This window comes from Astatotilapia calliptera, chromosome 17, assembly GCF_964374335.1.
Source record: "Astatotilapia calliptera chromosome 17, fAstCal68.1, whole genome shotgun sequence".
Taxonomy (NCBI): domain Eukaryota; kingdom Metazoa; phylum Chordata; class Actinopteri; order Cichliformes; family Cichlidae; genus Astatotilapia; species Astatotilapia calliptera.
The window spans coordinates 31,462,053-31,488,315 of record NC_137438.1 but is presented as its reverse complement, the minus strand read 5'-3'; the positions used below and the strand labels follow the sequence as shown (position 1 = coordinate 31,488,315).

Below are 26,263 nucleotides of genomic sequence, written 5' to 3'. Positions count from 1 at the left end.
TCCAGTCCATGTCAAAGTCAAAATACTCTGGTTTATGAAAGTGACACATGGGTTTTGTGCTAAAAGTAGCAATGCCAAATATGTTTCACGGTTCCAGCACTGTGCAAGTGCAGCCTTGGCTAAATGAGGACTGACAGGCCCCTAATGCCCTCTGCAGCGAATGAATGGATAATCGAGAATCCTGTTGTGACGCCCCCCGTCCTGCGCCTGAGATGAGACGCACAGACATCTGAGCACTCCAGTGACACAGCCAGAGATTGATTTTGCATGTGTGTTCGTGAGAGTGACAGAAAGATGAATTTATTCTAGTTTTGTAGTGTCAGTCACACTATTTACATATTCATTCCTCATATTATAATGCAGTGACAGCAATGTTATTCTGTTGCTGCCTCCATGTTGTCGGCTTTGCATTTACTGCAGACCTCTGATGAACAGGCAGGGACACGTGTCAAGCTTAGACCTCTCGCAGTGTTATCTCTTACCCGCTCAGACACAAACCGATACGATGAGAAGGAAAAACTTCTCCAGGATCGGACTTGGAGCTAATGAGTGCTAGTTGGTATTATTGCCCTTGTGGTTCTTGGTAAATTGGAAATTTGCAGATGTGCAATTCCAGCCTGGCCAAAGAAGACTGCATAATATGATAGAATGCTCCAAAAACTACTACTGGAAAGATCGTATGGTTAGATAGACTGAGTCAATAAACTAGAGAGACTTGCAACGCAGATCGTAGTCAAACAGTTTACAGTGCCCAGCAACAAACTGGAAATCTTTATTAACTTTATATACAGATTACATTACTAGCGGTTAGATTCTGTGCATTAATCATGTTGTTGCTCTAAATCTTATTGATCTGATCTTTCATTTTCTTTTTCTTTTCCTTGTTTCTGGATTTCTTTTTCTTTTTAATCCATTGTTGAGGTGCAGAATATTAAAGACTGGAAGGAAAAAAAAACATGCATTCATTTGTTTTGTTTTAAATATAACACTAATAAAAATAAAACTATTTTAGCATGAGAGCGAGTTTCTGTAGGGGTTTCTGCAGATCCCAGGGAAATCCCTCAGTCTAACAGTGACCTTGTCTTTATACCTTCTCTAAAGAGGAAAATTCAAATGAAACAAAACTCGAATAAGGTGATACAGCCATCTGATCAAATAAAACTCTAGGTATTCAAGCATAATGCAACAATATGACATAAAGCAAAAAATGAAGCTTCTGCATTGCACAAAACTTCTAAATTAGATCATATTAATGATGGGCAAGATTAACGGAGCACATTGAACAATTTGCACTTTTAGCTGAAACCTTGGGAGAGGGGGGTGGGGTGTCTTTTTGAAATCGAGAAAAGGACATTTACTTTCTTTGGCCTGTGATCGAGAACGATAGAGAAGTGTAATGAAATAAAAGCCAGGCAGAGGAGATAGACTACTGGGCAAGTCACGTCCGTCTGCAATGCACTTATCAGGTGGGGATTTTCTGGAAGTGTCAGTCGGTATAGGAAGCCTTCAAGGCTCTCGGGGAAAGGGGATGCTGCGGTAGTGACAGGGCTATCTGCCTCTGACAGCCCAAAGACCTAAAACCGGATGGCTGGGAGAGATAAGGCTCTGTCGGCAGTGGACACACACAAACAGAGAGGACACACACACATGCACACAGAGACAGGATGCAGCCATACTTGCCCACGCACACACACGCACACAGATGCACAAACACACAGCCACAACACTGGCATTCACTTTGCATGAACAAATTCCCCATTGCCTGACCACTCGCTCATTCATTCACTCATGTGCACTGACACACACACACACACACACACACACACACACACACACACACACACAGTGGCTCCCTGTCTGCCAGCCAGCGAGGCTTCCCATTAGCTGTGGTGCAGTGTGCTGGGTGAGGAGCGCTGGGGCGAGAGACATCAATTTGCTTCCTCTAATGCGCTCGCTGCCCCCACAAGACATATTGATTATTTCTTCCCCGCAAAGCGACAAATAGCAATTTCGGGGGCATAATGGAGATAGATGGTTGGTTTATAAGAAGCCCCCAAAGAAAAGTTGTAAGGAGGGGTGGAGGGCTTTGGGGGGATGGGGATGCTCTTCCTGTTTCCTCTCTCTCCTTCCATTCCCCGGTCTCTCTCTCTCTCTGTGTCACTATGTCTCTTACCTTTTAACACATCCACCTTTCCCTTGTCGCTGCCACTTTCGCACAGGAAAATGCAGTTAAGAGCAAACGGAATAAAGATGAAAATTGAACAAACAGACAAGCAGGGTGTGGTTTAAAACAACGAAATGGAGTCAGAGACGAGTAGATGAAGGCATGGCGGGGCTTTGGGGTGCACAGATGTTGAGGCGCGCCACCAATGCACATTCATTACGTGCCTCCTCCTAGGAGTGTCGCCTCCTCTTAATGGTTGTACTGCAGAGAGCAGCTGCTGCCGCAGTGTTTACTGTGCTTCGCCATCCGTCTGTTACATCTACTTCATATCCCCCTTGTTAGCATCAGTGTGACTGATCCATAGGTTTCTCTTATGGTGAGATAATGAATATTTGATTTTCAGTACGCTGCAGGCACACTCCACAAAAGTTTGAAGTTCATTTTAAGTTCTGGGATGAGTTTGTGCTTTAAGGACTGGATTTTTATTGACATTTATAGTTGTATTATTTTTGCTGCCCTAAAGGCTGTTACACTTCTGAAGAGTCCTAGATAGTTTTTGTTTTGTCATTCAGAGTTAACAAGAAGGCCATATATATATATATATATATATATATATATATATATATATATATATATATATATATATATATATATATATATATATATATATATATATATATATATATGATGATGATCTTTCTTTTAGGTGGGCATTTTAAAGCTTCATTATGCTGTCATTTTCGAAAATTTACAATTTTATCTTCAGGTTGCTGTGGGTTCAATTTGTCCAGATTTGCTCGACTTTATCTGGCTGCTGTTCTGTACCAACATCCGCTGTAACCTTCTCCTGCAGACGGCTAATAGTGCTCACATTTGGTACAATGCGCTGGCTGATTTGAGGTAGCTGATAACTGGTAGTTGTATAAGGCATTGTTGCTGCAGACTCCAGGCAATAAATGAGGTAATACATGTGCGCTGCTCATCACATGATGAGCTGATGGGAAATGTTGCTCAATAATCCACCAACGGGGACAACTTTTTCCATCCAAGAAGATGTCTGCTCTTGATAAGCAATGAAAAGATCCATGATCTTGATTGCAGAAAATTAATGGACTTTTCAGACTGCCAGAAACCATACTGCTGATCTGACACATGTGCATGGCTTGGCTTGTTGCGTAGAATAAGCAAAAGCACACAGAGATCCTCCTGAGCTGTTTCTCAGGTTTAAGATCATGCACACATTTCCTAAGGGAATGAGGTAAATATGCAACTGCTGGTACTTAAAATAGCTGAATTTTCATTTTAAGTAAGTGTGGCTTAGCACAAGGATCATAATCAAATCAGTCGTTATTGGGGAGGCCTATTTTGACAAGAAAACAAGTGTCTATAGTGGCATTAGGATTTACTTGGCTCTATTTTACTTCTTCCTATGTGTTTAAACCAGAAGACAGGTATGGTTAAAATCTCTTTCTCCAGTAATGAGTAACCTTTTTTTATTTTAACCAGAAAGAACAGATGCTACATTTAATCCTTGGGCCTCTAAAGAGCTTAAACGATTCAAGATCTGTTTCATCCAAACACTGATGCTTTCATGTCCTTTGAAGAGCTGAGGCATGAATTCACTCTCAGTGGAAAGCATCTTTTAAAGATATCCAGCTGAGAAGTTTTGTAAAATCACATCAACATATTTCGCTCACTATACCGCCATAAAACACCTACTAAAAATATGATGCAAAGGGCCGTTTGAGAAAGGGCATCGTAAATTATAAGTCGTGTATACCATGTTCAGGTCAGTTAACACGATAAGCTAAATTTGTGGAATTAGATTTCGATTTAGAAAGTGAAACTGCAGCAGAGGATTGGAAATCAACATACACTCAAGCTACACAATAAAACAACTAATACATGCATGTTCCAAGTTAAATTGCTTGGATAAAAGCAGACACATGAAAATGCACAAAGGGTAAAGGAAGGACATTTACTGATAGTCTGAAACAAGTGAAAGTAAACTGAATGTGTGTATTTTTCGTAACTTGTTTGATAAATCACAGTATTTAAGAATATAGTATTTGTATTTATATTATATATATCTCCATCTCCCTCCAGGTTTCTTCCTGTTAAAAGGAAGTTTTTCTTTCCCACTGTCGCCAAGAGCTTGTTCAGTCGGGGGTTGTCTGTTTGTTGGGGTTTTCTCTGTATTATCGGATGGTCTTTACCTTACAATATAAAGTGCCTTGAGGCGATTGTGGTTTTGATTTTGTGCCATATAAAGAAAAATTGTATTGAATTGAATTATTTAGCAGCTTTTTTTCTTCAGCATTCATTTCATTGAGATGCTTTGAGCAGTGACACAATGACAATGAAGTCTCATGTTTCTTATCTTGTTTTTTCCAAACAGAATCCATTAAAATTTTATTTTAACCTGTTGAATGTTACACAGTGCTCCAGTTGTAGCTTATAGCATATACATACAAGGAATTCTGTAGAAAATGCATAAAATTTATATATGCTTTCATTCACAGAGATATAAGAAATATCTTTACAACATGCACCAGACATTTGTCATCATCATTGGCAGATCTGTCTCAATAAAATCCAGTAAGAAGAACATTGTTATGATTGACAGTGTATTAATGAACATGTGGATACAGAATGTTATAACAGCAATGACTGTACTTAAGAGTCTCCTGTGAAAACGGAGCTCTCTTTGGCTCTTTGTCAGCTTGTGTAGCTGCCCAGCTATTTATTCTTTCTCACCACTTTCAACTGTTTTTCTCAACAACAACAAAAAATTCTAAAATCCAAATGCGCTCCACCTTTCTAAGCACCAAAACACAGACACAGCCTTGCTGTGGATCACAGCTTCAAAGGAGTCAGTATTTCCCTCAGGAGCTGGAAAACACCAAAGACAGAAGTAAAATAAATATTGGACTTAGAATAATCTGGTATGCAGTGGTGGTGCATGTCCACCTGCTGCGGGATTTAATGGGTGGAGCTGAGGAGGTTTAGCTATAAAAGAGAACACCGGACAAGGGTTCTGCAGGGCTATTTACATTCCACCTTCCCATGGACTCTTATGCATTTTTGTCTGTGCCATATTCACACCACATGCCATTCCTTGGTCATCAGTCATTAAAACCTGCTGTCCACATAGGCCATTTAGTAGCACATCTACTGACCTTCATGACCTTCAGGTTTTAACCTTACATCAATAAAATCAAATATTTTTCATTCTTGTTGAGTGAGGTCTAGTGATCTGCTAGCTGTTCAGTTCAATTCAACAAAGTGGCACAGCAGTTTGTAAAATAGTCACAACTTTTAATCCACTGATTTATATTTGTGGATACAAATTTTCCATTCTGTGGTGTCCATGTAAACAAAATACATATATTCCACTTTTAAGGGGCAAAAAAGTCTGCAGGATGTTGGCAACGCAGTGTGCTGCTCACACAAGAGACCACAGTTAGAGCGCTACATACATTCCATTTGTGTTATTGCAAGATGCTTGTCATTAGAAAGTACTCAGTTACACTTTTAGGCTTTAAAAATGCCTGAATAGCTTTTTTCATTTGTTTTCTTTTGTGTCAAAAGACTGCTTTGGTTATGGAATACTTGTTAACTTGCAGAGCATATCTCTGCAGAAACAACGAAATGCATACTTCCTATCAGTTACAGAAACATGCTGACTGACACACACATACACAAAGAAAAGAAAAGGAAAAAACAGCCCTATTCATGTCCGCAAACATGAACAATAGATAGTTTTGCCGGGAGACTGGATTAAACAGAGAGCTTTTTCTGTTTAACAGTAGAAAGTTGAAGATGTCGAGAGTCAGGAACTTGAGTTCAGTGCATGGAGTTGAAGCTTCTGAGCCGAAGTTTGCTCAGGAACACTTGTGTGTGGTTTTAGGTTGGTTGCCAAGATTCAGTATTTAGATAGTGAGGAAAGCACAGAGGAAAAACGTTGTCTTTTTCAATGCACTGGTGAGTGCTGGAACACTATTCTCTTGTTCCCCTGCCCTCTGTGTTCTTTCTAGTTTGCTGTAATGGATGAGATTGCACAAAACGAGGCACATGGTGAAAGTTTTTAGATAAGTCGAAATATGAGTTGATAAAAAAAAATGCAGGTTTTGCTTTAAATAAGGTGTGGGAACAATTTTAAAAGGAATCTGCAGAAATAAATCAGAAAGTGAATGTGTTTGAGTCTGCTTCTTCCTCTGTGGACACTGAGGACTCTTCTGCCTTTCATATCACATCCCAGTGTTTTGTTCTCAGCCACAGCGGAGAGCTGCTTCAACTCAGAGCAAGCCAAAGAAGTGGCTGCACAAAAGTTGAGGCAAGGCAGTGATGTAGATGGAGAAGACGCCTTCATTAGAGGGAATGAGGCGAGCTTTAGAGAGGTAAAACTAGAGGTAGAGACGCAGAGACCAAGTAAGAGTGGCAGTCTCAGGGCCGTTGTGCATAAATTTTACTTATTATTTCCTTATGTGGAAGGTTAAGAGTCTACAGGCTATAATGTTTTGCATGACTTGAAATTAGATTGAAGTTGCAAGCAATGCATTTTTGCTGCTTAAAGTATCAGTCATTAATATCTGCTTTCCTAAAGGTGCGGTCTGACGCCTGGAGCCTATCACCAAAGTTTGAGGAGTTAGAAATGTGGCGGTAAATCAAAATTTTGCAAGAGCACTGAAATCCAAAAGTATATTAATGAAAAAAAAAAAAAAGAAAGGAACAAATGTATGGGGAGACTCTGCTGCCCCAAAGCCTGCTGGCTGAGAAAGTGCCTCAGTTTGGCAGGTTTTATTGCTGGACGCTCCAATGGCCTGGCTACCTGAGCTATTTTAAAATCTCCTTGTTTGGCCAGCGGATATAGCAGCTGTGGTAATGGGGCTTGTGGAGAAACTCCCACAGGTAAGTTGGCTGGCTGGCTGAGGAAGTGGCACATCTCACCTACAGGGGAATCTTCATTAACTTCAGATTTGATGTCTTCTTGTGGATGTCTTCTTTATTAATTAATTAAAAGGAGCAAACAATAGTTTATAACTGGGTGGATCTCCCAAAGCCTGGCAAGCTGAGCTGAGCCTTCCATTTTAGATTTATCGCTCTCTTTGTTTAGCCTGAGGATGCACAGGCTGCAGTGAGGGGAACTCACAGAGCAGCTGTAGCAGGAATTCCCACAGGTGAACTTCGTCTCACGTCTCACCTGTAGAGGATACCTCGTTAGCTTCAGATTCGGCATCTTACGGTGAGATCTACTTTATGGCTGCAGCAGGTGTCCAGACGAGCGCACAGTTCTCTTGATGGCGAAACTGCCAGCGTGTGATACAATATTAGATATTCATTAAACATATCCACCAACGCCTCCAAATGTTGGCAATTTGTCAAAACCGACAAAGAAGAAAACCAATTTCTTGAGCAGTGTGATTTTGGTTTTTGTGACTTAATATTTTAGTTACTTTAGATTTCATTTTTCTGTTATCAGACTTTACTTGGCATACATTTTGTCCTCAGCAGCAGCAAGAAAGTACAGGTGAAACAAGTTTAGAATAACTCACTGCTTTAAGTGAGCAATGCAGTCTACTAGGCAAAATACATTTTATCTATTACCCCTGCGCTTTTTCCATAAACTGCTAAAAATGTCTGCTGTGAGTCATGATAAAGATGTGGGTGCTCCCTCATTGTCACACACTGTTGTGAGTTACTAGAAAGCTCAAATAGAATTGAGCCATCATTATTGTCAGCAACACCTGTGCTGTTCCATAGTATGACAAGTCAAAATGTCTGTGTTTCCAGCCTAAAGTTGATCCTGCCCGAGGGCTTTTTCTCATCTCCTGGCCTCCTAGTCTTTCTCTGAGTAATTAACCAAGCTATTCTTTGTGCGTCATCTATGTTTAAAATATCATTTTCAGCTTTATTAAAATCTTTTTTTACAAAGTCAAAATGATGCCAACAGTACAACTACATGAAACTGGAGAAACACCTCTTGGGCACACATATGTTCGCTCGCTCATTCAATAATCTAAATTCCACCCACATAATTATCACAAAGCAAAGGTCGTTAATAATGCAACACTGACATTTGCTTTCAGGTTCGCCAACATTTGCAAACGTGCGCTTGTTGTGCGGAATTATCTATTCCGTATTGTGCTATATTCAGTCAGCAGTGATTTTTGATTCAGGCCACAGGAATGTGTTTGCAGCCCGATCGTGTGAAATATTGCAGGGGAGGTTCGGGGTCTTTGATCTCCGATTTTTCTCAGAGAGCTGTCTTCCTCCTGTTGCTCCAGCCTCACTTTATCACAGTTCCCCTGAATATTTTATGTCTTTTTCTTTTCCTTTTTCAATCCACTCTCATTGTTTTGCAACCAGAATATCTTGAAAATCACATCTCGTGTCCTTGTTTAAAGCCTAATTATCAATTATTCAGTGTTTTTGAGTGTGCGGTATGACTGACAGAGAAAAGTGAAGTTGTTGCTTTTCCTGCTGTGGATGGCATGAAGCGAGCGCTCTCTGTTTCGTGTATGATGCATATGTAACGCTGCTGTCACATTAAAAGAAAGCTTAAGATTTTAGTTCACAAGTTATTAAATGTAGCATCACCACATCTGCTGCAAAGTTGCTAGGCATGTTTTTTATTTTATTTAATTCAACATAATTTCTTCCCTCCCGAGTATTTACAGTTTGCAGATTGTATTTCGACAACAGGGGCAAACTTCAAATGTTTCCCGGCCTCATGAATGTGAATAAAGGAAGCGTGACAGGCCATTTTATTGTTTTTTAGCAATAATGGATTGCACCTTTAATTGTATGCAACAAGCCTGCAGTGGGCCATTAACCACAATAAATATTTTCCAAAGCTAGTTTGAAGAATTGCAAAAACTTTGGCTTTCATGCCTCTCCGCCGGCAGCCATTATCAATTTGGCTAGTTAAATGAAAGTAACGCAGCCATTACGAAGTGTAACAGCGGCAGGTTCTCTACTTGCATGATAACCGACACCCTTAACGAAATGGAATTTTTAAACACCCCAGACAATCCTCAGCAGACTAATAACGCCTCCTTCCCCAGAGATGCAGCACACCTAAATTATGGGAAGCAGCCCAGACAGACAGAAGTGACACAGAAACGCATGCAAAATGAGCTTATTATCCCCGTTACTGTTGATGCTGCATGGCCAAGCTGTCAGTGATCACAACAGACATGTTATATACGACAGCGGTATTACAGGCACCGCGGCTGATAAGAGGAATGATGCACGGCAGTGATGAAAACAGACGGGTTAGATGGGGAGAAAAGAGGGGATGGATGGATGGAGGGAAAAGAGCGGCAGAGCTGTAGTTAGCGAGAGGCTGGTGGAGGACGGGGATGGAGTGAGGGTATCGAGTTGGACTATTGAAAGGGTGAAAAGATGGGAGAAAAATAGAAGGAGAACATGGAGAAACGGCAAGGTGGGAGGAAAGGGTGGAAGGGTGGAGGCATAGTGGAGGGGGAGAAAGAGGGGGAGATGAAGTGATGGAGGGGTGAGGGTGGTGGCTATTATCCTGCATCGATTTACTCCAGTCAGGGATGGCTGGACGCGTAATGAAGTGTGGGATCTGGGGGTTGCCGTGCGCACTTGTTTGCGCCTTATAGCTTTTTGGATGTATTGTGGGCTGATGTGTCACCTGTGTGTATTACATGCAGATGGTAAAGTTTAACCTGCTGTGAAAGCTCTCGATTTTTGAATTCATCAAACACGTCATTAGACATACAAAGACAGAGATAGAAAACAATGATTATATTTGTAACAGTTTATGAAAAAGCACATGAAAAGGAAACAAAATAGAAGCAAGAACCCAAATCTTATTCTTTAAAGTCAAATCACAGGCTCAACATTAAAAGAAATCTCAAACACGCTGTTGTTATAGTCTTTGTAAGAGCTGAAAAGGCCCGACTTTATGAATTTGTACCATTAAAGAAAATATAGAGCTAAACAAAAATTGCTAGTCAATCAACAGTTCATTAATTGGACTTTGTTTGCCTTGTAAAAAACCAAAGATTAATGAGCTCCAACTAAAGTAAAAAAAAAAAACAACTCAATCACTGTTTCTCTTTTACAATGTCATAAAAAGAACTGGCAGTATTCACTACAAACAACAGAAGAAAAAGAAATGCCACTTTTCCTCACAGGGTTTTCTATAATAAAGTGTCTTGGAATAAGAACAAAGGAGGTTTCGTTAATTCACAGCAAAACTTGCATCAGGTAAATAAAGGAAACAGGTACCAGAGGGGGAAATCAATGTTACAGCTTTGGAAGAAAGAGTTCTACCTTTCTGTTTCCCTTCTCTCCCTCCACCCCCTTTCCTCTCTTCCTGCATCCCCTTTTTTCCTTGATTTCCTCCCCCTGAAGCCCCTCGCTACTTCTCCGAGTCTAATCCGCCGCTCGACATGCTCCCTCTTTGTTCCGCGACCCTGACAAGTTGTCTCGTTCCCTGCGCTCCGAGGACAGCCTCGGTGTACTTGGGATAATGGAATGAAATGCAGGAGTGATAAACCCCGGAGAATGCTGGGAGAAAACACAGGAGTGTGTCAACCAGGGTGATAACACTCTATTCTCCCGCGTCTGTCGGAGGAGCGGGGATTATGGGTTTACAGGCAGGCTCTGCCGATATGCGGCCCCTTTCAGCAGGCTGGGATGTTTACACTGGAAGGTATCATGGGTGTCACGGGGCACCAAAGAAATAGTCTTACATCTGTCTTACACAAAGGTCTTCATTAGTTTTTAGCTTTGCTTCACATTGTGCAATCATATCCTAGTGGACAGGTTATTTAAAGTCACCCTATCAAAGTTTACTCCCAGGACATTCCTGGAGAAATTACCTGAAGGAGTTTGTTTTGTCCTCTTGCAGAGCTGCATCACAACCAAAGCACAAATCATGCTCCAGCAATGTTGGTTCACGACATTTAAAATGTCTGGTTTTTTTTCTTATTGTCAACAAATCCCATGGAAAGACCAACAATAAATTTATCCCGCTAATTAAGCGTAGTCAGAGAGAGCCTAATCTTCCATACCGTAGAGCTCAGTTATTATCCTATTAAAAATAAACTCTTAAAACTCCAACCATAAGTCGCATCATTGCACTGGATGACATGTTCCTTTATTATAAGGAGCAAGGGCACTGTAATTTCAGTTTACTTAGTTCACACAACATCCTGCTGCTTTCAGTACTTCTGCTCCAGAGTCTGTGTCAATCCACAGCTGAAAATAGTCCTCAATTGCAGCGGGAAGGAAAAATAATAGAAAGCTTACCACAAAAACAGTGAAACTCAAGCTTACTGTAAGACATTTCTTTTCTGTTAGGAATAAATCCTGGGGAAAAAATTATAATAATTCATCCAACGATTCTAAAATTCTTACTTTATGTTATTGATTGTGGTTATGTGTACGTTACTCAAATGAATGACTTGAAAACGATGCATGTACAGTTAATAAAAGAGTGTAAATGTAGCAAGACCAAACTCAAGCCATCTACATGAAAGCCTGACATGCTGTATGCCCACCTACCATCAGAACCGTCTTCATAATGTCTTGGACAGGCAAAATTAATTCAGAGTTACAGTGATCTACCACGAGATAGACATTTAAGTTCTTTTCATGGATCAATCCAGTTGAAAAACAGCTGGAAATATGGAATTAGCAGAAATGCAAATACCAACATTTGACTGCTCTTTTGAGCTCAAGCATGTGTTGTCTAATTTAACCAAGTGTCTGCCTGGCAGATCACCAGTCTAGTGAAGACCCCCAGCTTCCAGTTGTGATTTCAGACTTGGCATCAGATCCATCCATTGCAACCACTTTTGCTAGCCTCTGGGCTCTTCGTCTGTCTCTCTGACGATTACCCTTATGATTAGCCAGCAGTTTTACATATTCATTCTTCAAGCTCTGATTCCAACTATTATTAAGTGCATTTCATTAGGTTTTTGTGTTTTTAAATCCCAGTCGCCTGCCTAAGGAATAGTCTTCTGACACTTATTGGCCATGAAATAGGATTCAGAAGATCCACGAGATGTCCAGGTTTGGAGTTGGGATTTTTTGTCGCAGCGAGACAGTGACATGAGGAATCAATAAAAACTGATTGGTAAGCCTGGATTGTGGCTGCAAAACAATTACCAGAGTTTCAGGCTCTTGGTAAAGTTCAAGAAATGAAACTTAGCCATTTCAAGCAAACGCTCTGTCTTGTGCTATTACACTGCAGTCCACCTACTCCTGACCCCAATCTCCCATATATATCCATGCAGGCAGGGGAGCTGGGCACATTCACCCTCCTCAGTCTAACCTGCCACATAACACTTTGACTTAACCTCAGCGTATCTGACAATCGAACATTCTTTAATCTGACCTTGACCACAAAGGGGGGGAAATGGAGGCGCTTCTCGCCCTAAAAATAGAAAAGGTGGCAATTAAATGCCAATCTAATCATCCCTCTGGTAAACGAGCCCTGAAGATTCCGCCCTCATATCCCCAAGGCTGCTTTTTTTTCACACTACTTCCTCATCATCGCCGGCTATCGGCTTAATTACGCCCCCACCATCCCCAGATAAGAGAGTGATAGCCTTATCACTGCGGCTCATTTCCAAATCCATGAAATTAATAAAGTCTACCTCCCAACTCAATACTGGGGCCAAACTTATAACTGCTGTCAAATAAAAGAACTCGGTGTAGCCGCACATTGCCTATTCATGCAGCTGGCAAGGAGGAGCTATAGGAAATCATCCTTTTAGGAGATTAAAGAGAACAAGAGAACAAGAGAAAAGCACTTTTGTGTTTTAGGCAAACGATATCTGGGCTGCAGTTTTTCACCCTGACGAGGGTTATGACTGTGTGTTAGTTTTATGATTCCTGTGGCTTCATTTGTCGTTTGCACAGGGGCTGAGTTGTCCATTTGGTTTAGTTAAGTACTTAATTTTCTCTAATCTCTACCTTGGGAAAACTGCAAAATAGCATACTTTTGTGGGAGCAGACATTTGCAAACATTACTTGTGTGTGAAATATGAATTAGCAGGAACACGTTCGAATACAAGAAAACCTCTAAAAGTCCCAGATTGTTGTAACTGATAGTTTCTTTATCTGTAGACCATCAATAAACCGCTAATCAAATAAAGTGGAGCTTGAGCTGCTTTCCAGTCTGATCCACCTCGAATCCACGAGTTCTCCAACTCCGCGTGTTGGCTGCTGTAATCAGTGGGGAGACAGCTGGCTTCACCACGCTGTTCCACCTGCCCGCTCCCCTGAGTAAAGGGCTGTGCTTCACCGACCAAATCCACTCCAAGTCTCTCGCAGGCACACTCCAGCATGACTGGCGGGGGTCTCACACATCGATTTCAGGGAGAAGGGAAGGTTGGGCGGACCCGTCACCGCGCTGACGCTGGCAGTGGAATGAGACGGGCTCCCACTAGGTTTGGGCCTGTCATTTATTTCTAAACGACGGCAGATGGTGGGTTTGGCGCATGCACCATCCTCTCAATCTCCCAAGGTGCACTTCTGTGATGGATGTGGCGAATGGGAGCGCTGCAGAGAAGGCTGAGGCACATCTGTGCAGGCCGATAACAGGGGGCAAAGAATGTCTGGGCTTTCTTGCCGTCACGTGGCTTTCACATACTCATTCCCACACAGACCTCTTGAGGACTTACATCTTTCTGAGTTTATTTGCTTCTCACTTTCATAGCTTTGCTTTTTAAAGCTCGTATCGGCAGGTCACCTCTCTGTTTACTTTGCCGATGGACTTTCAGGTCTGGCACTGTTACCCAACTGCAAAAATTGAATGCCCACACCAGGGGCTGCCCTTGGCCAAAGATTCTATAACCAGGAATTCAGGCCGTATAAGATTTATGTTATAAATTACATTTCCTATGGATGGATATATCAATTTCAGGTGGGACGTTCAGCTTCAATCAGTTTGAATTTTGGGGCTGAGGCTGGTATAAGTAGCATAATAAACACGGTGCTGCATTACAGTGAAGCAAGCCATTAAAAGATTACTTTAAGATTAATTTTTAAAGCGTACACAATTAGCAAGCTGCACTTTAATCTCACTAGTGTTTGAGGAGACATCTGACGTGGCCATGCTAAGTGGTTAACGTAATTCTAGTTATATATTTGAGGGCAACAAATGATAGGCAAATGTTAAATAAGATGTAGCTTATGTAGCCCAACCATTAGTATTTATATTTTGGGGTATTTGATCAGAATTTGACCAGAATTCTCTTTGACATCTTTGATAGTTAAGCCTTAGTAACAAAGTTAAAGTTATACTGTCATAGTTCCTTACTTATAGTAGTTCAAATATCCTTATTTATTAACCTGCCACTTAGGTTGACTAATTTGATAACAATTTAAGACAAAGAAAACCTAAAAATCTTCAACCTAAACTCCTTTTTTTTTTTTGTCTGGGAAAATTATTAATCAAACAATTTATCAGTAATTGTAACAATTGTGTCTAGTTGTTTCCTTTTTATCCGTAACAGTATCTGACTAACATACATATTTTTTTCTCATTTTCCACTTAAACATCCAGAGAATCTGGCCCTTATGGAAGCAGTTAACGCATACACATCCTCTGCCCACACGCAGCGTCTGACACAGAAGATTCAAAGACACATTAAAGTGAGCAATCACCGCCAAACAACACCCTTGCAAAGGTCACGTCAGCGTCATCATCCTAATCACCGAAAGCCATCACTTTCCATGATTTAGGGTTGCAGTAAAAGCATCATAACCCACCCAGCCACATCCCTGCCCATAAACGTATCCATGGCAACAGAGACATTGCGCTGCCCTCCGCCGATGCATCTTTGGGATTCTCTGCGCGTCGCTGCAGGGTGACAAGTCAGGCGTAAAGAGTCGATTTAGCTGCGGCATTGGGGAGGCTCGCACATTAGCAGAAAGGAAATAGGAGCCAGCAAATACTTAGTGGGTGATTGGCTCCGCAATAACAGAACACCCGCTTTGGCAGCTCGTCAAGCGGTGCTATACGGATGCCATTACAAACAGGGGGCCATTAGCAGGCACCAAGGCTTTGTGAGGCGTGTCGTCTGTTCATGCCTTTAGCCCCCCGTGCGTTTTTAAGACAAACCTTACAGAGAGCCAGACATACATACATAGATCCATAGATAAGGCATTAATGAAACATGCACCACTTAAATAAAATTTCATGTAACAAGGTAAAACATCTGGTGCACATCTCTCTGAAGGCCTAGTTACAACAGACCCGTCTGCAAAATAAAGCAATTTGGGTCAAAACATGGCACACTGTGTAGCCACAGTGCCTCAGAGGATGAGACCCAGAACTGGGTACTGAGTTAGGAGCAAAACCGTCCTGTTTGCTTTTAATAAAAGCATAGTTTCACACTGTTCTTTCATGCAGAGGTGCAAAAAATTCTACCCATATGCAGGGTTTAATATCACCTAATAGTGTGTTTTGAGCAGATTTTCTTGCCACAAGATTTTTAAAGAGATGCACACCCATCGTAAAAGCTTCTCTTTGCTGAAGGCAGTGCTAGAGACTGGAGCGGCATAATAATGACTTCCTCACTGTAGGAAAATGTGCTTTGTGATTTTTTTTTTTTTTTTTTTTAATGCTTCGTGCAGTGTTTAGGAACAGTACATGCTGTATGTAAGAAGTTAGATCTGCACGCTATTAATAGGCATTTAAAAGATAACTGAAGCAAAACGGCAGCGATAACATATTTTTTTAGGTGCACTGCCGTTTCCTCTTTATTCTTCTTTGTGTTGTGTGGTGAAAGACCGGTCAGATAGCACCCAGATGTCATCATATCAAAACTCTACACAGGCACTAGGAATTTAATAAAAGCACATTTATACCCCAAGGTCACGTTACCAGTCATACGTTTTTAAAAAATCTGACACAGAAGTCTGTTAATACCTTGATTTAGACCAAAATTTTCATGGTTTCACTCATGGTTTTATTTGTCACCTTCTCAGTATTTTTATTCTGTTATATTTAACTGGATTGTTCTTGATAACTGAAGCAATTAGTAGCTGCTATTTACAGAATAGGAGACAACAAATTGGGTAATTAAGCAGATTTTTCATCAGCTAGAGGTGAAAGCATGTATTTGATATACCTGACACATTTTGGTATTGTGTCCATTGTAAACAGAAAGTTAAAGAGAATACAACCCAAAAGAGAGAAACATTCCCTTTGCGTGCTCTTTGATTTATGCTTTCCCGCACAGTCAAAGTGAAGGCAAAAGCAGTTTTTTCAACTAGTTTGTGTCTGCATGCACACCGCATTTGTCATGCTGCACACACGGCTTGTTGAAACAAAAGTCTCCTGGTGGTTTTCCTCTTTTAAAAAACACCATATGTGTGGGCAGCTCATGAGAAAATAAGCCTCACAGACATGTGAAAAGCCCCCAAAGCCTCCTTCCACAGCGGATTTACACTCACACTCTAATCCACTGATATTACAGAAGATCCATTAGGGCACTATATAAAACAAGGGTAGATTCTCCATATTAAAGGACTTTATTAAAGGACCAGCAGCAACACAAAACATGATTTGGGCATCCCAATTGTTTTGTTAATCCATCTACAAACATCCAAGTAAAAGTCTTGATTTTATTATAGAGACAGACTATACTGCGCTTCGCCAGCTTGGTCTTTGTTGGAGGGGGCCATATTCAGAAGAGATGAAGACATGAATGCATAGATGAACACATCTGGAAATTAGTGACACATAGCACATAAATAAAACAGCAGTACTAGATAGTTGCAGAGATAATCGCAACTGAGGTTAACTGTCAGATAATTGTATTAAAAGTGAACCAGAAAGCACCAACATCACAATTGTGGCTGAGAGGTCCAGTTCAGTAGTGACTCGGTATAGCTGGCAGCTGGCAGTCAAACGCATCTCTGCTCCTAAATATCCATGACTTCTTGTCTCACTAAAATTTAAACTGGTGAGTGGAAGAACCTGTTATAAAAGGGGGGAATTGGCTGTAGACCAGGGTGTGTTTGACTCTGGTCTATATTTACAGATTTAGTGAAACTGAATCACTTTAGTTTTGGATTGTGTATAAATCTTATTGTCTGATTGTCAATGCCAAAGCTCAAACCTGTATCTTAATATATAATATATAAATCAAGAGATCAGGCTTTGTTATTGTTAAGATTTCACATAAAGAAAAGTATTTAGTGGGACTTCAGTTTGGCATTTGTACCTGAAACTGGTTTACTCCTCCAATAATCCTGTGTTACAAAAGCTTTAGCAAAGCAAAGGTTGGTACAACAAAACCTTTTTTGGGAGTTACCCAAGGTGACTACAATTGCCTTCATGAATAGAGTTCTGCAATTTAAGGCGCAGCCTCCACTAAATAATATGTGTTATGTAAAATTACTTGCCTGTCCAGGCCACTGTGCCTCCTCTACCACCCACGAGATGGTGCACTAACACCCCAGGAGGGTTTTCTAACTTATTTTTTTTTATTCTTTTTACACATATAAGTATTTTACTTTCACAGTCCCGCAGGCACCCTCACTGACTGGCATCTCATTAGGAGAGCAGAGCGCCATGCTTGCGTGTTCGCCACCAGACAGGCCACGCCACAGGCTGCATGCTAATTGCGGAGGCGTAGCCAGCATGAGACGACCTTGTGTGGCATAAGAGGAAGGAGGCAGGGAAAGCGGTTTTGTTTAGCGTCTGGTGGGCAGGGGGCTCTCCTCCACAAAGCGCTCTCGTCCTGACCTTGGATGGTAAAGTCAGCCAAGTCTGGCCACTAGCTGGAGTAAGATCATAAAGTGGAAGTCTCATTAAAAAAATATGAAGTGGTGTAGTGGTGTAATGTACGCTGGTAAGCACTTTACATCGCATACTGTTATAAAGCAGCATGTAATGAGCAAAGCATCTTTGTGAGTGACACTGTTCTGACATTAATTTGCTGCTTATCATAGCTTTACTATAGTTTCAAAGCACCGACTTCTATCCTCGCGCGACAACTTATTAGGTTTAAGGCTTCAAGTAAAAGTCATACTCAAAATGCATTCTGACAGTAATTTAGCACATCTTGGCAGTGATATATGTGGTTCCACCTTTTGTGACATTAATTTACAACACGTCTCAGCGGTATTGTGGCGTTGAGGTTTGGGTCATTTTTACAAAGGCTGTGTAATTTCCATTGAACATGAAAGCATGAAAGCAGTTTTATAAACTCTGAATCTCAGTGCATGTGAGACTGTACAGACAGCTTTTTTTTTTTTCCTTCAGCTGATAGATGTGGACTTCCTGGGACTTGTGTACTTCAAATGCTGAACCCTGTCTGGGGCTGTATCTGTAATTTCATCATAACCTCTCCAGTCCAATAACACGACCTTTTGTCAGCACAATCAATCTCGGCGCTCACATCTGACAGGTTTTCTCAAGCAGCTAAACTGTGCAGTCCTCAGATTAAGTTTCAATCAATGGCCTAACACGTAAACACTTACTTGGGCGAAAAGTGAGATGGAGAGTGGAGAGTCTGTGTGTAACTGTCTAAAAAAGGTCAAATATGGTTTTATACAGCATCCCCGGGAAAGTAATAACTATCCTGCTGGAGGAAAAAATGGTTTCGTATCTTTCTACTGCTTGAAATTTAATTTAGCTCCTGCAAATAAAGAATATAAAGTATGTGTTGTGTGTGAGAGAGAGACATAAAGACACAAAGAGAGAGAGAGAGAGAGAGAGGGAGGCGAGGCAGCTTGCCTGTTTTAGTGCCATTAGTTCTTCCCTGCCACTCATTGATAAAGAGGTGCTGCCATCAGCCAAACCAGCCATCTCCTTCAGTCCTCATTAAAATGTCGTCATATTAAAAAATCATTTCAGGCCTTTGCTGATGAGCGTTTTATTGCCTTCATGAAAATGTTCTCACTTCAGAGTCAACGGGAGGGAGAAAACCTTCAGTGAGTAATGAAGACGGGGAGGGAGCAGAGAAAGAAAGAGGAGCGACAGAGTAGATAAGGGTGATTTGTTGCATATTTGGGAGGACGGTTTTGATTTTTAGGCTATTAATAATTTCTTCATTTAGTCGCTCCACATAAACATCAAGTATACAGTATACTGTGTGTGCATGATTTGCAAAAAAAACTGCACAAATGTATTTTTTAAAGTGAGCTAAACAGAGTTTAAACACGTGTGGCTCCATGTAATGCAGCACTGACGGATGTGAGGTAGACTACAGTGGTGATTTCCAATCACTGGTGTAGACTGGGGGGTAATTTTGCAACACCTAGGGTGTACATAGAAAAATTAGCTTGACTAATCTTATAATTTAACTCAAGACTTTAGTAGAGCTGTGCATTTTTGAGAAGAAAAGTTAACCATTAAGTTAAAATGATGCATAATGAGCGGTCAAAATAAATAATTTAAAAAGAAATTAATAATAAGAAAGTTTTTTTAAAAAAAACATTAAAATAGCTCAAGAGTATGAGGAATAGTTCACAGTTAACTGATAGTATGAAAAATTGTAAAAGAATACATTTAACTTTTGATTTTGTAAGTTAACAGTAAACTAATGAAACTGTTAGCTAAACATGCTTTTAAAATAGCTTACTAAGTTACTAATGAACAGTTAAAGTTAGCTAAAAGTATTTCTAGCAGCTAAAATTTTAAAATGAAATCATAACCATTGGAAAATGTTCGCTAAAAAAGATTGAATGTGGTCATTAAACATAATAATTAGCTATTAAAAGGATTAGAGAACATAGCATGTAGTAGACAATAAATAAATAAGAAGTAGAAGTAGACCAAATCAAAGTTCAAATGAACCCATTTGTGCATAAGATATGTATTGCAGGGTTTTGTGAGCCAATCCCACAACGTTTTGGGGTAGGCACTGGATTGTAGTGTCAACGTTAACAAATCTAACAAATTTTCTTGGCATCAGAAGATCATTCATCACGTCTTAATAACTTGTCATTAACAAATTACTTTTAGAATAAGATTCAGATTTATTTTTTTTTAGAATGGCTGTGCACTGATGAGTGTCACTGTCACTTTAAATGTTAAGCATTGATTATACTTGCAAATATGGCGAAACGATGCCGGAGCAGTCCTTACTGTTACACCTCCTTGAATTCCACTTGAAGCCTGCTACCTGGGGTGCATGCACATTAATGGATTTTAAACTAAAGCTACCACACCACAAAAAATTCTCAAGCAGTTAGCATCAGAAACACTAGTTGGTTGAACATATTACTCTTATTTTAATAATGCACAATGACTTCTTTCTGTTCACAAATGATGCAATGCTGCTGCCCAGGGTGTAGCCCTGAAAAATGGGTCTCCCACCATTTATGAATAGGTGGAAAGGAAACAGATGACAGCCATGCTAGCCACTGCTGTTTTTCCAGTGCATTAGTATAAAAAAAGAAGAAGGGGGTAAAAAAGGAGCAGCTGTATTCCGGCTTTGTCAGAGTAAAATGGCAAGAACCAAGAGACAGAGGCCAGGAGTAACCATAGTTCACCAGGACATGGAAACGGCTACTGCTGCTAGCACTGCTAAAGTTAGCCAAACTCTGCAAACTAATGTCAGTGTGTTTGCAACATTGTGCACGGTACAAAGTGCTGCAGAACTCAGCAACATTTGATTAGCGGTTGCATGGGAAATATTTTTTTAACCACTGTTTAACTTTTCCTATTTAAAATTGACTCAGTTTTAAATGTTTTCTGCAGGGTTTTCTATTTTCTGTCTGTGAAAAGGACTAAACAATTGGTTGCCAGGAGCTTACTGTTGACCAGAATAGAAATTTTCTCCTTTCAAAATTCATTCAGTTCAGTTTATTTGTACAGCCAAATATCACATATAGAGGTTCGAAGGGCTTCCAGCTATAAAAACCTATTAAATTACATAAAATGTTTAAACAACTAAGCAACATAGCAGAAATACTAAAAACTAAATAATACAAAAATTCCAAAAACCAAACAGAGAAATATGGAGAACAAAAAATCAAATGCTGTGATGCTGATTAAGAAAAATGAGCTTATTCATTAAATCTTCCGGGCTAAATATGGCTGAGCTCAGTAGTTGGTCATGCTTTAAGACAGATCTAAAGTTTACTTACCATAAAATTTTACAAAATATTCTGCACGTCTTCTCCAATATATTGAAGTTTTAGAAGTATCTGTTTGGTTAAGCAGTGTTATTTTTTACCCCCTTCACACACTGATGTGCTAGGTCATCCTTTAAGATAGGACCCAGGTGAATCCTGCCTCGGCTTTGACAAAAGCATTTTACCAATGCTACAATGTAACAGCTATCTCAAAAGCTTGTGCTTAGTATAGCATTTTGATGTATCAAACCAAAGTTAAAACAATTACACTAATAGCCTAAAATATTAGCATGTTCTTATAGCCGGAATAAATTGGTGAAAATCAGATTAGTCGACTTTTCCCTGAAGCTTAGTGTCCGCGCTACGTTTTATTTTTGAGTAATAAAAGCACAACACACTGCATTCTAACCTTATCTTTTATCCTGGGGGTCTTTATTCATTTCATTTTTTCCTATATACTCTCATTAATCGGCATCCTCCAAAGCAGTGCAACACATATCAACAGAAAACACCAACACCTTTCAACTTCTCAGGTCAGCCGGATGTTGCAGGGAGCAAAAAGCTAATCTTCTGCTCGCTTCCAAAATGCTTCCACAAGCACTTTTTATCGTAGAAACATGTGAAATGGAAAAAGCAATCTTCTAATGCCCCTGCAGTGGAAAAAAACAGCTCCAGCAGAAACTTAGAGGCTATTAGCTGTAGTATAAAGGTCACTAACGAGGGAATTTCACACATGCACACTTTAACGATAATCTAATGAAAGTCCCGCTCTCCTAATGACCTGATCTGGACCTTTAGTTGGTTTATATAAAGCCGAAAAAGGCTCGCCTGTTGTGAAAGCAAGCTCTCTAATGAAAGTCGTCATCACAAAATATAAAAGGCGCAAGAAAGGATTAAACGAACACAATTGCTCATTATCTCAGGGACAACTTTAGCTTTTATTGCTTGCATTTTTCGTCTTATTCTCATCTTTTCACAGATTCCATTTTTTTGGAGTTTTTTTTTTTTTTTGCTGCTTTGTCGTTCGCATAATGAAAAGCCACGCAGCAGAAGCTTGCGTGCATATCCTGTAGAGGCTGATGGGTTGATGTGTGGCGGCTGCACCACACATCAACCAAGATGTAAATTTAATACCACCATATGCTGATGTTTCCCTGCACCAGTGTTGATTAAATGATTCGGCTTTATCTGATGAAGAAGTAAAGTTTTCGCCTCATTTGTCATGTTGCGGCGCGCTATCTGTCTCCTCCTGCTAATCAAATTTCTGTTCAAAGTGAAGCAAAAATAACAACATTAGCAGACTGTAGATGCTGAGCTCTTTTCCTTGAGCTGTGTGTTTTGCTTATGAGATATTTTAATTGTAAATAGAAAAAGGAATGCACCAGACTTTATCAATGCAAGAAAGCATAAATTATAAGAGGAAATTAAACTAAATTCATTCGCACAGAACCAACTAAGACTGAGCCCACAAACAAACAGTTCGTAGTGCATTAGCTTCCCAGCAGAATATACACAGAATTACTTGATTGGCCTCAAGGGATGTAATATCTACGCTTTAATTTCAGATACCAAGTGAGCATATCCTGTTACAAGCCATTACAAGGCTTTAATGCCAGGCGCCGTGTTGGGGATGGTGTTTGTTATGCTCTCATTTTATATCCTCACTTGTTAGGTTTTAGCTCTGTTTGAGATGCGATGAAAAGATTTCTGCTATTTGGGTTACAGCTAGGCTTTCTTGTCTTGCAAAATTTACTCCCATGATTAAAAATATTCAGTTGGAAATAACTTCACTGCTTAATTCTCTTCTCTAAAGGCTGCTTCAGAATAAGCAGTAAAATGAGAGACACAAAGTAGATGTAACTAATTGCCTTCCCCCTCTGGGTGTGGAGTGCAATACACTATTTTGGATGATTTTTTTTTTCACCATGTACACTCCACTGTGGCTGCTGGACAGGAACATTCATTTCTTCCTCTGGCTCTGGGCTCGTGCTCATACCCTCGCCAGTTAGAGAGTTACTTGTGGCTCAAGTTTTGCAATTTTCATACCGGCAGAAGTTGCCAAAGCATTGTGAGGTCATTAGTCATCTCACAACCTACTGGTTTCTGGACAGAAACAGAATACGTGATGAAACATGTCAATCAATAGAAATAAGGCAGTAAAATAAAATAAAAACACTCAAAGTCTTGTAGATTTCACCAAAAAAAGTCAATACCTGCCTGTTGCCTACTAAAAGCATACAATACGGATTGAAGAATATCATGTTTGGAGGGATGGTGTTCATTTATGACATCCTCATTTCATATTCTTGCCAGTTGGGCATGCCTCAGTTTTGAGGTGTAATATAGCCCTGCCAAATCAGCGGTAGCCCCATTACTCATCCCCCTCTGTGCTGTCTCCTGGCTTGTGCTCTGGCGCTAATGCAGATTACAGGGATATATGAGGGCTATTTTGTTCGCTGCAGGGTGGAAACGATCACAGGCAACCCTCATCCCTCTCTGATGCACGACTCTACATCTGTTCCCCCCACGAAAGCCTATCTGGAGATCCATCAGAGCCAAGCCCTTATCAGATCTGAGGCTGCTACATCTATTGCACATCAATTATAAATGCCACGTATTAAAAAAATTGGGTCACTCTATCAACACTTGCTCCCGATCCTCAGAGACATTGTTTAGTTAAGTGATTAGTGGCTCGACTTTAGATACAGTTTGTGCATGTTAAATGGTCCATTTATGATACACGAGCATATAGATGCAATGGCCTCCGGCGAAGGAGAATAATGTTACGACTAATAATGGTTATGCCGTAATGATAATGTGGCTGAAACTTTCTTTGCGCACGGGGAAATAGGAAGGGGAAATTAATCAGAGAGAACCACACTTTTTCCGTCAACTTTCAGATCCTCAGCGGATCGAGTTTGTGGGATTTGCGCAGGTGGAAATCCACACAGGTGTGAAATGCATGCATCATAATCGATAAATCCATTTTTCTCTTGCTGCAAGACAATCCGAAGTGATGAATGAGCCAAGCTGCATTATTCAAAGCTGAAAATCACTCGCAACTTAAATTTATTTCCAACTTGCTCCCTGACAGAGAACACAGACATATTATTCAAATTTTTATCTATTCTGTGACCAGGACACGTTCAAAAACCACACGTTTAATCTTTATGCAAGTCTCCCCTCATCTGTTGGGTAAATAGACCATTCATCATATTATTGGGCTTTTACAGCTTGACTGTTTGACTGATCTGTCTCTCAAACAGCTCCTCTCCCTGGCAGACCAATCAATCATTTTTCAATGAAGATGTCACAGCTCATTGTGTGAAGAGTTATCCTAAACAATTCTCCTCGCCTTTTAGATGATAAATTAAAAGTAAGCCATTTATTTTTGGCCGTCGGGATGGTCAGTCCTCGCAGACATGTATGAACAAAACATGTAGGCGCTCGAAACTTTTGAGCAAAACATAAAGTTTTATCGATACGCTTTATGCCTTGTTGAAATCTCCCACTTTTTACTTCAGTGGAGGTGTTAGCAGGTGCAGAAACGTCGACGTGTGTGTGCTTGCTATTAACTTTTCATTAGGCACTGTAAACTGCACAAGTCATCACCAAGAGGTTCCTACTTGGCATAATTGGTTTGTGGTTAATGCCTGTTTGTGTCGGTGGGTCTGTAAAATCACAGTTTTAGCTCTTTCTCAGGGAGAAGCACTTTTTAAAGATTTACAGCTTTTGCAGACTGGCAGCTGAAAGCCCACACGCACAACTCATAAAACGTCTTCTAGGGTGCACATTTTTCATTGCAGCTACTCATAATGATCTCTAATTTAATAATTAAAGCCTTACAATTGACTTATTAAAAGACCAAACAGCTGCAGTGCATTAATAAGGATTTCACTGTTCAGGATGAGTTCTTGTTTGAGCGCACCTCTCATCTCCACTCTTCTTCTTTCTCTTCTGTTTCTGTGCCAGGGTCCTTCAGGATTTCATGCAGAGACCTGCGAATGAGCACTGACGTCTACCTTCATCTGAGTGTAGATGAAAGACGCAGGGAATCACATATGGTTCCACACACGTACACCAACACAGACGCTCGTCATACTTCCCTTTGTTTTGCTAATGAAAATCTTTTCCATCGCTGTCATCTGCTGCAAGACTGCGATTGAAGATAAAAGAATATTAACCACATAAACCTGTAATATACCTATGAAACTATTAACAACTTCATGTTACGTGAGTGATGCATTTTAGTGTTTTTGCTGGTTGGCATGAGAAAGTTTTTAAAGTGGGGTAATTTGATGAAACACCATATTTTAAATGATAAGGGAATAACATGAAATAATATTAAGTAAAAATATAAATTAGAACAAAAGAAAGGCAGTCAGTTCACCTTCAATACATTAAATAAATAATAGATTTTAGCTTGAATTCCCTGGATAACACTCTTTTAGTCAAAGACTGTATAAGAAGATAAAAAACTCATAGACAAATGAGCCTACTTGTCACTAGCTCTATGACCTCAGTAAATGTTTTCCTGGTGGCTTAACCCCAACTTCAACCCTTATTTCATTCAGCATGATGTTCACATTGTAAATTGTGGTTCAAAGTGAAACAGACATCAAATTAAGCAAGGTAAGTTTTTAAGTTCAACTTTTGGTTTCAAAAAGCCAAGATAATAAGAATGTATACTTTATTGATCCCCGTGGGGAAATTCATCTCTGCATTTAACCCACTCAGTGAAGCAGTGAGCAGCCACCAATCTAGCAACCGGGGAGCAGTGTGTAGGGACGGTACCTTGCTCAGGGGCACCTCAAGGTAGCCGTTCAGTGGATTAGAACCCCTTACCTTCTGATCATGGGGCCACCGCTCTACCTACTTAGCTATCGCTGCCCTGACGAACAAAATACTCGCCTCAATATTTCCAAATGGGATTTCATATAAAAACAAGCAGTGTCACAGTAGTCACATCCATCTTTTATATACAGTCTATAGATAATTCACTTACACTTTGATTCC

The 26,263-nt window shown here is 40.2% G+C and overlaps 1 long non-coding RNA gene across 1 annotated transcript in view; it reads left to right on the top strand.

The window, feature by feature from the left end:
* LOC113008797 (uncharacterized) overlaps positions 1 to 25,623 on the top strand; it is a 55,041-nt gene extending 29,418 nt beyond the window's left edge. Inside the window, exon 3 of the long non-coding RNA XR_003270065.2 lies at positions 25,220 to 25,623. This is a non-coding gene — a long non-coding RNA (uncharacterized LOC113008797). The remainder of the gene's footprint in view (positions 1 to 25,219) is intronic.
* The last annotated feature ends 640 nt before the right edge of the window (positions 25,624 to 26,263 follow it).